The sequence below is a fragment of the Sturnira hondurensis genome, unplaced genomic scaffold, assembly GCF_014824575.4.
Source record: "Sturnira hondurensis isolate 20B ecotype Veracruz unplaced genomic scaffold, ASM1482457v3 Scaffold0017394, whole genome shotgun sequence".
Taxonomy (NCBI): Eukaryota; Metazoa; Chordata; class Mammalia; order Chiroptera; family Phyllostomidae; genus Sturnira; species Sturnira hondurensis.
In genome coordinates, this window is record NW_028090025.1 from 9,336,927 (window position 1) to 9,351,139 (window position 14,213).

General features: G+C 37.2%; 1 pseudogene; it reads left to right on the forward strand.

Moving 5' to 3' along the window:
- Window positions 1–12,223: 12,223 nt before the first annotated feature.
- LOC119002038 (ras GTPase-activating protein-binding protein 1-like) lies at window positions 12,224–13,729 on the forward strand (annotated as a pseudogene).
- The last annotated feature ends 484 nt before the right edge of the window (window positions 13,730–14,213 follow it).

A 14,213-nucleotide genomic window follows, 5' to 3' on the forward strand; every position in this document is an offset into this window, starting at 1 on the left:
TTTTAACCACGTTTGTTGACCCAGTCTGGCCAGATCCTTGGGTATACTTACACGGTTGCTTTTCTCAGTATTCCCAACAGAGTTAAATAGGAAAACTGTAAAAAAAAAAAAAAAAAAAAGAAAAGAAAAAGAAAAAGAAAAACTGACTGGAGCATAAAAACTGCAATAGCTTAAAAATGAGCATTCCAAACTTGAGAATAGGGCGCAGGGAAATTAAAAGAAGTTTAATACTTGCTTTCATTCAGGTTACAGTATTAATGAAAAGTTACAGGCCCTTGGTTCTTCACTTCTAAAGATGGAATTTTTTTTTAATCTTTTAAAATTTTAGAATGGACAGGTGTACAGGAAAGTTCTAAAGATACTATACAGAGTTCTTTTATACTTCTAAACACTCAGTAACTGCTTTTTTTTTAAGAAAGATATTTAAAAGGTCTTTATTTCTTTTTTACAGAGATGGGGAGAGAGAAAGAAAGAGGGAAAGAAACATCAACTGTTGCCTCTCACCAGCCCCCAAGTGGGGATCCAGCCTGCAACCCAGGCATGTGCCCTGACTGGGAATTGAATCAGTGACCCTTTGGTTCAAAGGCAGGCTCTCAATCCACTGAGCCACACCAGCCAGGGTTATCCTTTGTCTTTTAAAATACATTACAAAGTTCCTTACTTATTTTTACAGGTGCTTATAAAAATTAGGAAGCAATGTTTCGTGACCTTTTTGAACCAATCAGACTACTTCTGAACCTGGGTACCTTTGAAGTATGCTAAGGGGTACCTGATGTCACAGGATAAATTATGGTACATCTTCCTACCCTGTCAATTTTCCTTAATAGTAAGCACTTTAAAAGATTAATATTACAAAAACAAACATATATTAATGGAATAGATTCTAAAATGAAAAATGGAATTTTGGAGCTAAGTAACCATGCTATAAGTTTATTCCCTATAAGATACTCTGGAATGTTAGTTAATGTGCCAGTCTACACAATGCTTTAGGGTATTTAAACATGATACATCTTCCAGGAACCTCATTTTCTTAATAAGAAACTTGACAAATTTTCATAGGAGATATTTCTTTTTATTTTCTTATATATTTATATTTTTACTATGTTTTCATACATTAAAATAAGCATGGGGATGTTATGGAGTAAAATAAAAATGCATGTACATTTAATATAATAAAACACACAGCTTTGCACTGTATCTCCAGCATAGGGGCTTGCTTTCTTTGTTAAGAAATTCCATCATTTTGTTGGGGAAATAAAACAATCCTGTCAACCAAAGACCCCTTTATACCAATATAAAAGAGAGCGAGAGAACACAATTTATTGTTGAATAAGCATTAGTAGTTCTGTGTGCATAAAAGATAGCATGAAACTGTTGTGTTACCTTTGTTATATAGGATATACCTCCTGAAGGATGTGCCTATTGATTTGGGGACTAACTTGGTGTATCTCAAAAGTTACTTTCTTCTTATAGTTCTGTTTTGCTGAACCTTCTCTGGGGGCATAAACTTGTAGAGAAATAATGCAATCACTGCACCTTTCATTGTCTGGACTGTTCCCATGAGTTTTATTCTTTCCTTTCTCTTATAATGTTTTAGAAAGATTTATTTACAAAATATCTGTTTATTGAGTGAATTGATGGCTCCAAATGTTATCATGCTATAATATTTTTTACAGACTTGGGATTGTTTCTGGGGAAAAATCCAAATTTAGAGGAAGAAAAAACATTCAGTCAGAAAACAAATGCAGAGCCCTGGCTGGTGTGGCTAAGTGGGTTGGGCTTTGTCCTGCAAATTGGTAGGTCACTGGTCTGATTCTGGTTCAGGACGCATGCCTGGATTTTGGGTCAGGTCCCTGGTTGGGGGTGTGCAACACCTCTCACACATTGATGTTTCTCTCCTTGTCGTCCTCCCTACCTTCCCCTCTCTCTAAAAATAAATCAAATCTTAAAAACAGAAAGAAAAGAAAACAAAAAAAAAGTATTGAGACTTTCTGGGTAAGTAAGTAGGTAACATAGCTAGTGCCCAGCCAAGTCACATTGGACCCAAACATGAAAGAGAAAAAGTATTGTCAGTAAATTCACACTCTTGCTAATTTTTTAATGGTTTGTTTTTCTACTATGTTAAAGTAGTTGAAAGAACATTGGAAAATTGAAAAATAGGCGTATTAAAACTCACATTAAGTTTATTTATTTATTTATTTGATTTTCTTTTTTTTTTAAGATTTTATTTATCTATCTATCTTTAGAGAGGAAGAGAAACATCAATGTATGGTTGCCTTTCATGCATCCCCTGCTGGGAGTTGGCCTGCAGGGAACCGACCTGCAACCCAGGCATGTGCCCTGACTGGGAATCGAACATAGATCCTCTGGTTCGCAGGCCTGTGCTCAATCCACTGGGCCACACCAGCCAGGGCCACATTAAGTTTAAATGTAATATTTATACCAATAGCAGAATGTATTGCAAATTTACATTCCTGGTGTTTATGGAAGCAAATATCAACAGTGTTTTTATAATACACTTCTTAGCATATCTTGTTTTCAATGGAGAGAATTGCCATGTTTTACAATCTAATTTGTAGTTGCTCTATACTTACTGAAACACATCTTTCATAGGACTCTAACATCGTGACTGGTAGTATTAAAAAATACATGAAGGCTATTTCCTAATTTAGATAAGATTACATTAAGTAAAATTTGTGAACAAATTTTAGAAGATCAAACCACGATGGTGGCTTTTAAAATATGAATTGTTGATACTGCATGCTGCTTAAAATAATTAAAGATGAAATTTCAGACTTAAATCATCAGAATATTTTAGAACTAAATCAGTGGTTGCTTGTTATAAGTCAGAAATATCCATTGAACATAATTTTTGACCAATGAAAATCTGAAGACAGTGTAATTTTTTACGTCTCCATTTGAAAGGTGAAACGAGGATGTCTGTAATATCCTATATTTTTAAGTATGCCTATTTCTCACAGTAATTGATAATTTAATCCAGTGATTCATACATTCCATTTCTTACTTTTTAGATTTATTTTTTAAGATTTTATTTATTTATTTTTAGAAGAGAAGGGAAGGAGAGAGGGAAATATCAATGTATGGTTGCCTCTCGTGAGTCCCCTGCTGGGAACTGGCCTGCAACCCAGGTATGTGCCCTGACTGGGAATTGAACCGCGATCATGTGGTTCGCAGGCCCACACTCAATCCACTGAGCTAAACCAGCCAGGGCTGGATTTATTTTCTAGTTCAGGAAATATATTCATGTTTTGGTAAAGTTTTTTAAAAATATTTTTTTATTTATTTTTAGACACAGGGGAACAGAGGGAGAAATAGAGGGAGATCAATGTGTGGTTGCCTCTTGTGGACCTGGCCTGCAACCCAATCATGTGCCCTGACTGAGAATCCAACCAGTGATCTTTTGGTTTGCAGGCCAGTGCTCAAGCCACTGAACCACACCAGCCAGGGCTGGTTAAGTTTTACATGCAACAAGCATACTTGCAAGGTTACTTTCCTTTGCTGTAATCAAGGGGATAGGCCTTCAAATAAGCATGAAGTTTTCTATATTGTCATGTTTTCTCACTGGAAAATTTTGTAATCTTTTAACACTTAATTCAAAATATCGTCCTACACTGGTAAGTTGCATGAAATGTGTGGTCTGTTTATACCAAGATGCTTGTGATTTTATCAGTGTGTATTTCCTCATTTGATATTTTATTGGGTTGGCCAAAAAGTCCACTTTGTTTTTTCAATAAAATAAAAGATACATTTTATCATTTTCACCAATAAGTTTATTGACTTAGATATTTTGAGTATGTTGGCTATCCAGCTATTTATTGGCTTCTGGTGGGTAGAGACCAGAGGTGCTGTTAAACATCTTCCAATGCATAAGACAGCCCCACAGCAAAGAATTACTTGGCCAAAATGTCAATAGTACCAAGTAACACCCTAAACCTATTTTGACACATTCAATCAGTCTCAGCACCTTCTCCACATACTGCACAAAAGTTTTGCATTTCAGTTGCACTTTTACCTTTCTTGAAATAATGAAGCATGATATGCCAAAAATGTTGTGAGTTTTCTTCTATCTTCAATACCAAAATGGCTGCACAAAAATTTAAAAAATTGTAAGTTTTTTATTTATTTTTTTAATTAATTAATTATTTTTTAAAAAGATTTTATTTATTTATCTTTAGAGGGGAAGGAGACGGAAACATCAATGTATGGTTGCCTTTCGTGGGTCCCCTGCTGGGAGTTGGCCTGCAGGGAACCGACCTGCAACCCAGGCATGTGCCCTGACTGGGAATCGAACCGTGATCCTCTGGTTCGCAGGCCCATGCCCAATCCACTAAGATACACCAGCCAGGGCTAAAAAATTTTAAGTTTTTTAAAAACGCACACTGATATGACAGCTGTCACAACATAATCTAACAAAATTGTTTGTAATAAAGTGAAAGACAAATAAGCACCACTAGAGTTATCATATAGAAAAAAACTAAACGAACTCTTTGGCCAACCCAATATATATTAGTATTGGGTGAATGTTAATTTGTGTAGGAAATGCCTTGATAGCATCTGATCTCAATGTCTATTATGTATTCTTATGTGACTATAATGTTTTTAGAACAGATATGATGATAGCTCATCTGATCATTGAATTTGCAAAAAGAATTATTTAAGTCCATAAAATATTTTAAATGGTTATATATTTTATTTTATAGACAGAAATTTTGCATATAAAATCAAGAGCAGAGCAATGCACAAATGTGGGGTGATCATTTGTGGGGAGGAGATGACTCCTACCCTGTTATAGCTGCCATAATTGCTCCATTTTCATTTTTCTGGCCATGAGCATTTGGATGTCAATATCATCTTTTTTCCAGTTAATTTCCTAAGCTTATTCATATGGAAAATTTTTCACTCCATAAAGTCAATACCTCTTTCTTCTCTTGGCATGACAGTACTCCAAATGAGAATGTACACATTTGTAGATGATGGATTGTGTTATTTACAATCAAAAGCAAAAAAGAATGCTTTTCTTCTTGTATTTGTAACAGGATTTCAGGTCTAATGAGATTTTCCACTAGTATTATAAATTCCTTTTAAATTCTATTACACAAATAAGGCACAGATCCCTATCTATCATTAGCTACATCAACATTTTTATAAGCTATGAATTCTTCTAAATGTGGAAGGATTCTAGATTTTAGGCCTCCAGTGCTTTAAGAGGTATACCTTTTTTTGCATGAAACAATATGTAAAATCACTGGCAAAATATTCTGCCTTTTACCCTCTGATTTTATTACTATCTGCTAAGCATCACCTAGGAAACTATCAGTTTGAGTGTTTCTAAACCCTTTTGTTTTAGAAAACCTTATCATGAAATACTGAATCTTTATGTTCACAAATTCTGTTTACATTCTTCCAAATTGTTTTTTATTTAATTCTCACCTGAGGATATGCCTATTGATTTGAGAGAGAAAGAGAATGAGAAACTGATGTGAAGGAGAAACATTGACTGCCTCTCATACATGCCCCGACAGGGGATTGAACCCGCAGCCTAGGTTTGTGCCCTGACTGGGGATCAAATCCACAACTTTTCTCGCATGGGACAATGTTCCCAACAACACAGCCACCTAGCCAGGGCCATTCTTCCCATCTTTAAATATTTTTTTGGCTTGTAAATATTTGAGTCTGTTGAATTACTGCCCCCCCAAAATCCATGTGGAAACAAAATAAAGACAAAGATTATTTGGAATAACAGAGTGAGTAAAAAATGAATCAATTTGCCATTAGAATGTTTTTAAAATAAAACTAGCCTTTGAAAATGTTCAGCCATTATGTGAAATGGATTTTCTAAATTCTGAATCTGTCCCTAGTCTAGGGTGACCAAATTATAAGAGAACCACTACAGGACACAGACCAAAAAACCCATTTAATAACATAAAATAGATAATTACTCCCTTAGGTGTTTATTTTTAACACCAGAGTGTATAAAAAAGGCAATTTAAAGGAAGTACATGTTAGTTTGTATTATTTACTTTTCTGTGACAAACATGCTATTATTTAAACAGGACAACAGTAGGATTAGTTAATAGTGGCAGGAAATCTTAGTAATTTTAGAGTCTAAAAATTGTGGGGTTCTCGTATAGGCCCAGAAAATTACAATCCTTCAACCTTTGGGGCTCAGTGGAAGAACTCTGTAACTGGAAGACTCACTGCTGGCCATCTTTCATGGAACGGAACAACCACATTTTCTTTTACTCATTCCACCTTCTTCAGGAAAAGAGTTAATTGTCCCGAAGGAAAACAGTGTGTTCTCTTCTCCAGAGTGCTCCTTTCTCTGTTTGTTCATTTTTAGTTTAGGTGTGGTACAGTCACATTTTTCATTTGTATTCTGATCCACTTCTCAGTAGTGAAAGGTGTCCCCAATACAAGGCTCTATGTCAAGATTGTACCATCTTTTTAAAAACTGAATTTGTCTTTCTGATTCTTCATAAAATCTTTGTAGTTCTTAGAAGTTTTCATAAGCTCTTTCCACAGTAAGATACATTTTCTTGTATCACTAAAAGGTTTCTGATAATAGGAACAGCTTCACTTGAGCTCTTTCTGTGTGTTAGATGCTATGCTAATTTCTTTATTTGAATTGTCATTTAATTCTTACGATAGTCCTGTGCAATAGGTTTTATTATTATCTGTGTTTTACGATCGAAGAAAGTGAGAAATGGTGACCAACTTGTTCAAGATCATATAGCCACTAGGTTGCAAATTGGTATATAATACAGGATAACATAGTGGACTGGAAGTCAGGAAACAAGGCTTCAAGGCTTACTATGTGCTGCTGAGGCTGCAAATGTATTTGAGCAGAGTGCTTAGAAATGGCTTACAGCCAAGATAGAGAGAGACACAAGACATCAAATTTGTGTTTTAGGTGCTAGAATAGAGATACACACAAGGGACAGTGGGGCACATCAGTGATAAACGAAGTGGGGCTCTAAGCAGCTTCTCTCTCTAGAGGAGAAAAAGCCTCAGCTCTTGCCTTAACAAGCTTTTATTGCTTTTCTGGGCACATTGCATGATGGTCCTCATTAGTGTGCACAAGTTCACTTTAGGTGGTTGCCTTTTACAGAAAACAAAGGAAAGGATGCTGCTAATCATATCACAGAAGGATATTTGCAAATGCAAAGGGAAAAGTGGTTGAACTGGTTACACTCATCCTTGGAAGGTTTAGCATAAATTTTAGGAAGTTACTTAAAGATATACAATAAACATTTGTTGCCTCAATTCAGGATGAGGGATTTTTAGCAAAAGCAAGTCTCATAGCAGTCTAGCTACAACTCAGGCCTGATTCCCCACATCCTTGGGCATGGGTCCTGTGTATCTCCAAGTGGAAGCTGGGCCCACGCCATGCAGAACTGTCTCCTATAGATAAGTCTTTCAGCAAAGTAGTATAGTATAGAGCAAGGAAGAATAAAAGCACTGGTAATTTAAAAAACTGCCAGTGGATTAGTTTAGTTGATGTGGGTGTCTGTGGATTTGGGGGAAAGTGTGATACAGACACACAAGTGGTGAAATGAAGCTAGAAGGGGTTTGATGGTCAAGGGGTTAATGATATCATATATGGGTTAGACTTTGTGAGTAGGAGAAAACCACAGGAAATCCCTAAGCTAGGGAAGATGATCAAAGTTACTATTTCAGATAGTGCCCTGTTAGTAAGTAGGAAAAGTAGACTGAAGATAGCAAGACTGTCACCAGGGATACTGGTTAATTAAGATTCATGTAGTATTTTAGGGGGGGGATTAAGAGAATGACTGAGACAGCAGTAGTAAGATAGAGAATTAGTGCCTGACCCCAAAAAAGTTGTTTAAGAAAGTAAAATTGACAAGGGAAGTCTGAGGAGCTTCTATAAATGGATCACAGCCTGCAGGGTAAATACATACATACATACATACATACAAACTGTCCTGAGTTCTCTCTAGCCCAGCAGCTTTCGTAGTCTGAAGGTGCACAGTGTATCCCCTAAATCACAGGCTTGAAACCTCTGTGAAGTTGGAGACCAACATCCATCTTATTCACCACTGTGTTCCTGCTGACAGATCCTGAAACAGATTTTAAAATAGCTATTACAGACCAAAAATTAAACACTGTGTCCTTTGACTGATAGAATTAAATTCTGTCATCAGATGTGAAAAGAAAATTCAAATTGCTTTGCCTGATATAAGCAAATCTTTTTTTTAAAGATTTTATTTTTTATTTTTGGAGAGAGAGGAAGGGAGGGAGAAAGAAAGGCAGAGAAACATCAATGTGTTGTTGCCTATCCCACACCCCAACTGGGGACCTTGCCCACAATCCAGGCATGTGTCCTGACTGGGAATCGAACCAGTGATTCTTTGATTTGAAGGCTGGCACTCAGTCCACTGAGCCACACGAGCCAGGACTATAAGCAAAACTTTTTAAGGTTTAAAATGTCAATATCACATCAGAAGTTTTATGAAAGGCTGATAAAGTTTAAATGATATGTGAGAAGATTTCAAATTCTTCAAGTTGGACAAGGCTTAGAAGAAATACTTCTTTTTCAATGCTTTTTAGTCACATGATATTTTTTAGTATTTTTAAAAAGTTATTTTTATGAAAAAGAATGCTTCACTTATCTGATAGCAAAAGTAGGTCTTATACAAGAACACAAATCAAAGCCTTACCAGTCAAACAGCACGAGGAACAGTGGGTTGTTAAAAAGCCACAATGCCCTGGCCGGGTAGCTCAGTTGGTTAGAGTGCCGTCCCCATATGCCAAGGCTGAGAGTTTTATCTTCAGGGCACATGCACATATCAACCAATGAATGCATAAATAAGTAGAAAACCATATCAATACCTGTCTGTCTGTCTGTCTCAAATCAATAAATGAAAAAATAAAATGTATAAAAAGCCATGGCATGTCAGTTCTTTTTCATGAGGTAGGGTCTTGATTAGACAATTACAGCAACATACTTTCTTAGAGGAAGCTACTTTCACACTTCAGATTTGTTTTTTCATTTTTATATATATTTTTCACTTTCCTGATTTTTTTAGAGAGACATTGATTTGTTCTAGGTATTTATGCAACCTTGGTTGATTCTACTATGTGCCCTGACAGGGGATGGAACCTGCAACCTTGGCATATCAGGACAATGCTCTAACCAACTGTGCTACCCAACCAGGGCAGTTTCTTTCTTAATTAAGTCAATGATTTAATTATTCACTTATTGGCCAAGAAGGAATGTATGTATTTATGCATTTTTTAAGAAAGAATCTATGAACCAAGGAAATATGAGCAATATTTGTTAACTGTCCATGATAGTGCCTATGCCTTAGTTTGGGAAATAAGATTTATTTTATACTGATAATGCCTTTTAGTTGGGAGCCATTGCTCTTTCTTTTGTTTTACCTACTGATAAAATACTGTGACTAAGTGATATGACATACTTTAAGCCACTGATTATTAGTTCTGCCTACACACTACAATCACTTGGAGAATATATAGCAAATACTAATGTCTGGAACACATCACCAGAGAGTTTATTTAACTGTCTTGGGTAGGGCATCAGGGTTTTTTGTTTTTTGTTTTAATTTTTAGGTGAATCTAATGTGTAACCAAAGTTGAAAACCATGGCTTCATATTCCTCAAAGGCCAATTAATAGTTTAGAAGAATAGAATGTCCAGATTTAAAAATTGAATCTTTATTTTACTTATTTGGTTATTTGTCTTTAGACTGGAGAGTACATACTTGTTGAGGGTAGGAATTATGCCTTATCTTGATATTCTCACTGCCTAGCATAGAACTTGGCATATAGTCTCTCAACAAAATTTTTAGAGTGAATAAAGAAATGATAAGACTTAGTAATTGTTTGGACATGGGATGATGCAAATAGTGCAATTAAAGATGTATCCTTTTGTATTGTACTCATTTATTGTGCATATGGAACCCTGAGGAGCAGTTGGGTCTTGGCTCTATTGCTCTCCTCTTTATAGGGGCAGACTGTGAGGGAGGGGGATAGGTCCTGAGGGAAAAAGAGGCTTCAGCATATGTGTAGGCAATAAAATCCTGAGAACAAACAAAAGACACGTCACACTTCCCAAGTAGTTTCTGTTTAGTAAACGGGGATTATTGTGCTGATTTTGTTTATGTTTTTGGGGCGCCACCTAATGTGTGCTCTAGAAGCAAAGGCTGTAAGAGCCCAGTCAGTGGTATTTGGATTTTTTTTAACTGGTGGGTTGGTATAAAGTTACATGGGAATAGGAATTTTGCCATTCTTTATTCTAGAGGGCAATGACTCTAGAACTCAGGAAAGGTTTGCACACTGGCTCTGAAGCAATTCCCCCTACATCTGCCTCTTCTGTTGGTTACTTTATTGTGCTATTTACTAACATTTGGAGAGAACTGGGAATTACTAAGATAAAGAATTTTCCCTCAGTCCCAAACACAGTATAAAAAAAAAACTTTTCTGAAAATGGAAATAAGCTGAATAGGAGCAAAATCGTTATTGCTATAGCTTCAAGACTAAGGTTTTGGGTTTAAGAAGAGAAAATAAAATTAAGATACATTGGGTCCTCAGCTCTGCACCCAAAAATGTGTAACAGGCTCATTGTGGCTGTTGCAGCTGAAGTTAGGTCAGAGGTTCATTCTGCAGGTGGGCACCATAATGCTTTTCTTGCCTTTGACTCACCTTCTCCATCATTGCGCTATAGTGTTTATATGTTGGATATCAGTACACAGAGAAGAATTAGCCCAAGGATAAAAGGTATCCAGTTGTCAGTTGACAAAGCCATTCCAATAGTGCACAGCAAATATCCTTATGTGAGGAGAATGATAAATTCATGGCGCTAAATTAAGAAATTTCCTACATGCTGAATCTCTGTGACCTGGTGCTTTAATTAAGGACACATGGTCTCCCAAATATGGGGGATTTTTGCTGATGGCAGGAACAAGAGAGAAAGAATTACAAATACCATTTAAAGACTGACTAAAGAACTCATTTTGAAAAGACACTGTTTTCAATATAATGTTCATTTGTACTCATAATGAGCATGACTGGTCAAACTAGTCTTCTGCCCTGTCTAGTTACATGGAGATATTATAAAGAAGATAATGTTCTAGGGTAATCTAGGATATCTTTCATGAGATTTCCTCAAGAAAAGACTATGCCTAGCTTCTTTTGGCTTTAGGCCATGAAGTTTATTGAACAAATCCCAGTTAACTTATTTTAAAACTCGGATATACCCTATTTTACTGAGTAATGCTATGGGTTACCTGAAACAAAAATACAATTTGTACATCTTTCTGAAACATCATTTCTACTACATGGCAAGTCGTTTTCTACTTCTATAAAAAGAAACATGATTGGCCCTGGCCAGCTAGCTCAGTTGGTTAGAGCATTGTCTGGGTACACCAAGGTTGTGGGTTTGATCCCCGGCCAGGGCACATACAAGAAACAACCAAAGAATGCGTAATAAGTGGAATAACAAAGAAATCTCTCTCTTTCTCTCTCTCTCTCCCCTCCCTCCCCCCCTCTCCTTTCTCTTCCTATCTCTAAAACTATTAGATAAAAAAATTTAGAGTAGAACTACCTTTTGATCCAGCAATTCCATTTATGAGTATTTATCTAAAGAAAACAAAAAAAAACTAATTTGAAAAGATATATGAGCCCCCATGATTACCACAACATTATTTATAATAGCCAAGATGTGGAAACATCCTAACTCTCCATCAATGGATAAATGGATAAATTATGATACACTTAGCATAATGCCCTAAAAAGTAACATTTACACCTCACTTACACCTCATTTACACCTCATTTACATTTAAGAATTAACACTCAGTCTTGAGAATGATGTGTGTGAGAGAGCTATTCATGAGTCCAGAAGGGGGATGCATGGGCCTCAACAAAGACAGTATTAATAGAAACTGAGAGAAGTATTGCTGAAGACAAATGAATAGGCCTTTATGACTCATGGTATATGGGTATTGGGGTCAGCTGGCTTGGATGACTGGTTTTATCATAGCTATATTTTCTAAAATTGGATACACAGGGTGAAAATGGTTTCTGGGAGGAAGAATTCAGTTGTAGACATGTCAGGAGTGAAATCTTATACAGATCTATATGGATGGACCTAGGGGGCAACACCTCCAACTTGAGACAGATGAAAGGGCTGGTGCAGATGCAGTTGCATGAGGGTTTTTCCTTCCTCCGAGCTGTGGAGCAAAGTTTGTTCTTCTCCCACTCAGCTGCACAGGTTGAATTGACCAAAGCAATGGTTATGGAGAAACTTAGTCCCCTGCTGGCCAGGTGGGAATTCATGAAACAGTATTACACACTGCTGAACCAGGCCCCAGGCATGCTACACAGATTTTCTGGAAAGAACTCTTCTTATGTCCATGGGGGATTGGATTCAGATGGATAGCCAGCAGATGTGGTTTCTGGACAGAAAGAAATCCATAGGAAAATGATGTCATGGAACTTCACCAGTTGCCACACTAAGATTCACCATGTTGATGCTCATGCCACTCTGAACAGTGGTGTGGTGGTCCAGGTGATGGGGTTGTTCTCTAATAACAACCAAGCTCTGAGAAAATTCATGCAGGCATTTGCCCTTGCTCCTGAGGTCTCTGTTGCATATAAGTTGTACATTCACAATGACACCTTCAGATACCAGGATGAGGTCTGTGGTGGTTTTGTCATTGAGCCACAGGAAGAATCTGAGGAAGTAGAGGAACCTGAAGAAAGCAGGCACCTGAGGTGGTAGCTGGTGATTCTGGAACTTTCTATGATTAGACTGTCAGCAATGACTTGGAAGAACATTTAGAGGAAACTGTTGCTGAATCAGAGCCTGGTCCTGAACTAGAACCAGAGCTAGAGCCTGTGGCTGAAATCCCAGAGGAAAAGTGTGAGCCAGTGTTAGAAGAAACTGCTTCTGAGGATGCTCAGAGTGTTCTTCTGCAGCACCTACAGACACAGCTCAGATGGTACAGAGAGACTTGAGGACACTTTCCTGGGCATCGGTGACCAGTAAGAACCTTCCACCCAGTGGAGCTCTTCCAAATACTGGCAAACCACCTCATGTTGTTAAAGTACCGGCTTCCCGGCCTCAACCAGAGCTTAAGCCTGAATTTCAGATTCCACTGTACAGGCCTCAGAGGGATCAAAGAGTTTGAGAACAATGAATAAATATTTCTCCCCAGAGGGGTCCTAGAACAATCTGTAAGGCTGGTGAGCAAGGTGGTGCTGAACCCTGAAGAACTACAATGGTCATCCAGATGGTCACCAACTACTCTTCATTGGTAGTCTGTCTCATGAAGTGGATAAGTCAGAGCTTAAATATTTCTTTTATTTCATTTCATTTCATTGTTGTTCAAGTGCAGTAGCCTGCATTCGCCCCTTCACTCCGCTGTAAATATTTCTTTCAAAATTATGGGAATATGGTGGAGCTGTGCATTAATAGTGGTGCGAAATTACCCAATTTTGGCTTCATTGCGTTTGATGATTCTGAACCTGTTCGAAATGTCCTTAACAACAGGCCTATCCTGTTCAGAGGTGAGGTCCGGTGAATATGGAAAAGAAGAAGACTCAAGCTGCCTGGGAAGGAGAGAAAACTGCCTGTGAGGACCTGGTGGAGTGAGAGGCCCTCCCTGTGGAGGCAAGGTGCAGAAACCAGGATTTGGGGTGGGAATGGGAATTGCTCCAAGGCAGTGAATTGATCAGTTTGTACTGATCTTCACACAGCAGTATAAACTTCTGCTCCTGCAGAAAGGTGAATTTCATCACTCACCTTTAGTATCTTGCAGTGTGATCCCAGGCTCTTATAAATTGCTTAAGTTTATTTTTTTGTGTTAATGGTGTGTGTTCCCTCCCCTCTACTTACCTTTTAGTCCTTCACTTCCAAGTTTGTGGAATGATATTTTAGGAAAAATGGATTTTAAAAGAAGAAAAAAAGACTGAATTTCTTTGCTTTACTTTGCATATATAGATTGGATTTTTTTTAAACAGACATTTCTCCAAAGTAATGTGTCTTGCTTATTACTGGCATTTGGTATGTTTTATTCATTGGGATATTTCTTATTTTCTGCTTGTATCAAAGCCTTTGAGAAATACAAGATTTGATGACATTTTGAAAGCAGGAAAAACCCAAATTGTTTCTTCTTTGGAGAGACATGACTACCTTCTGGTGTGGAGAAAC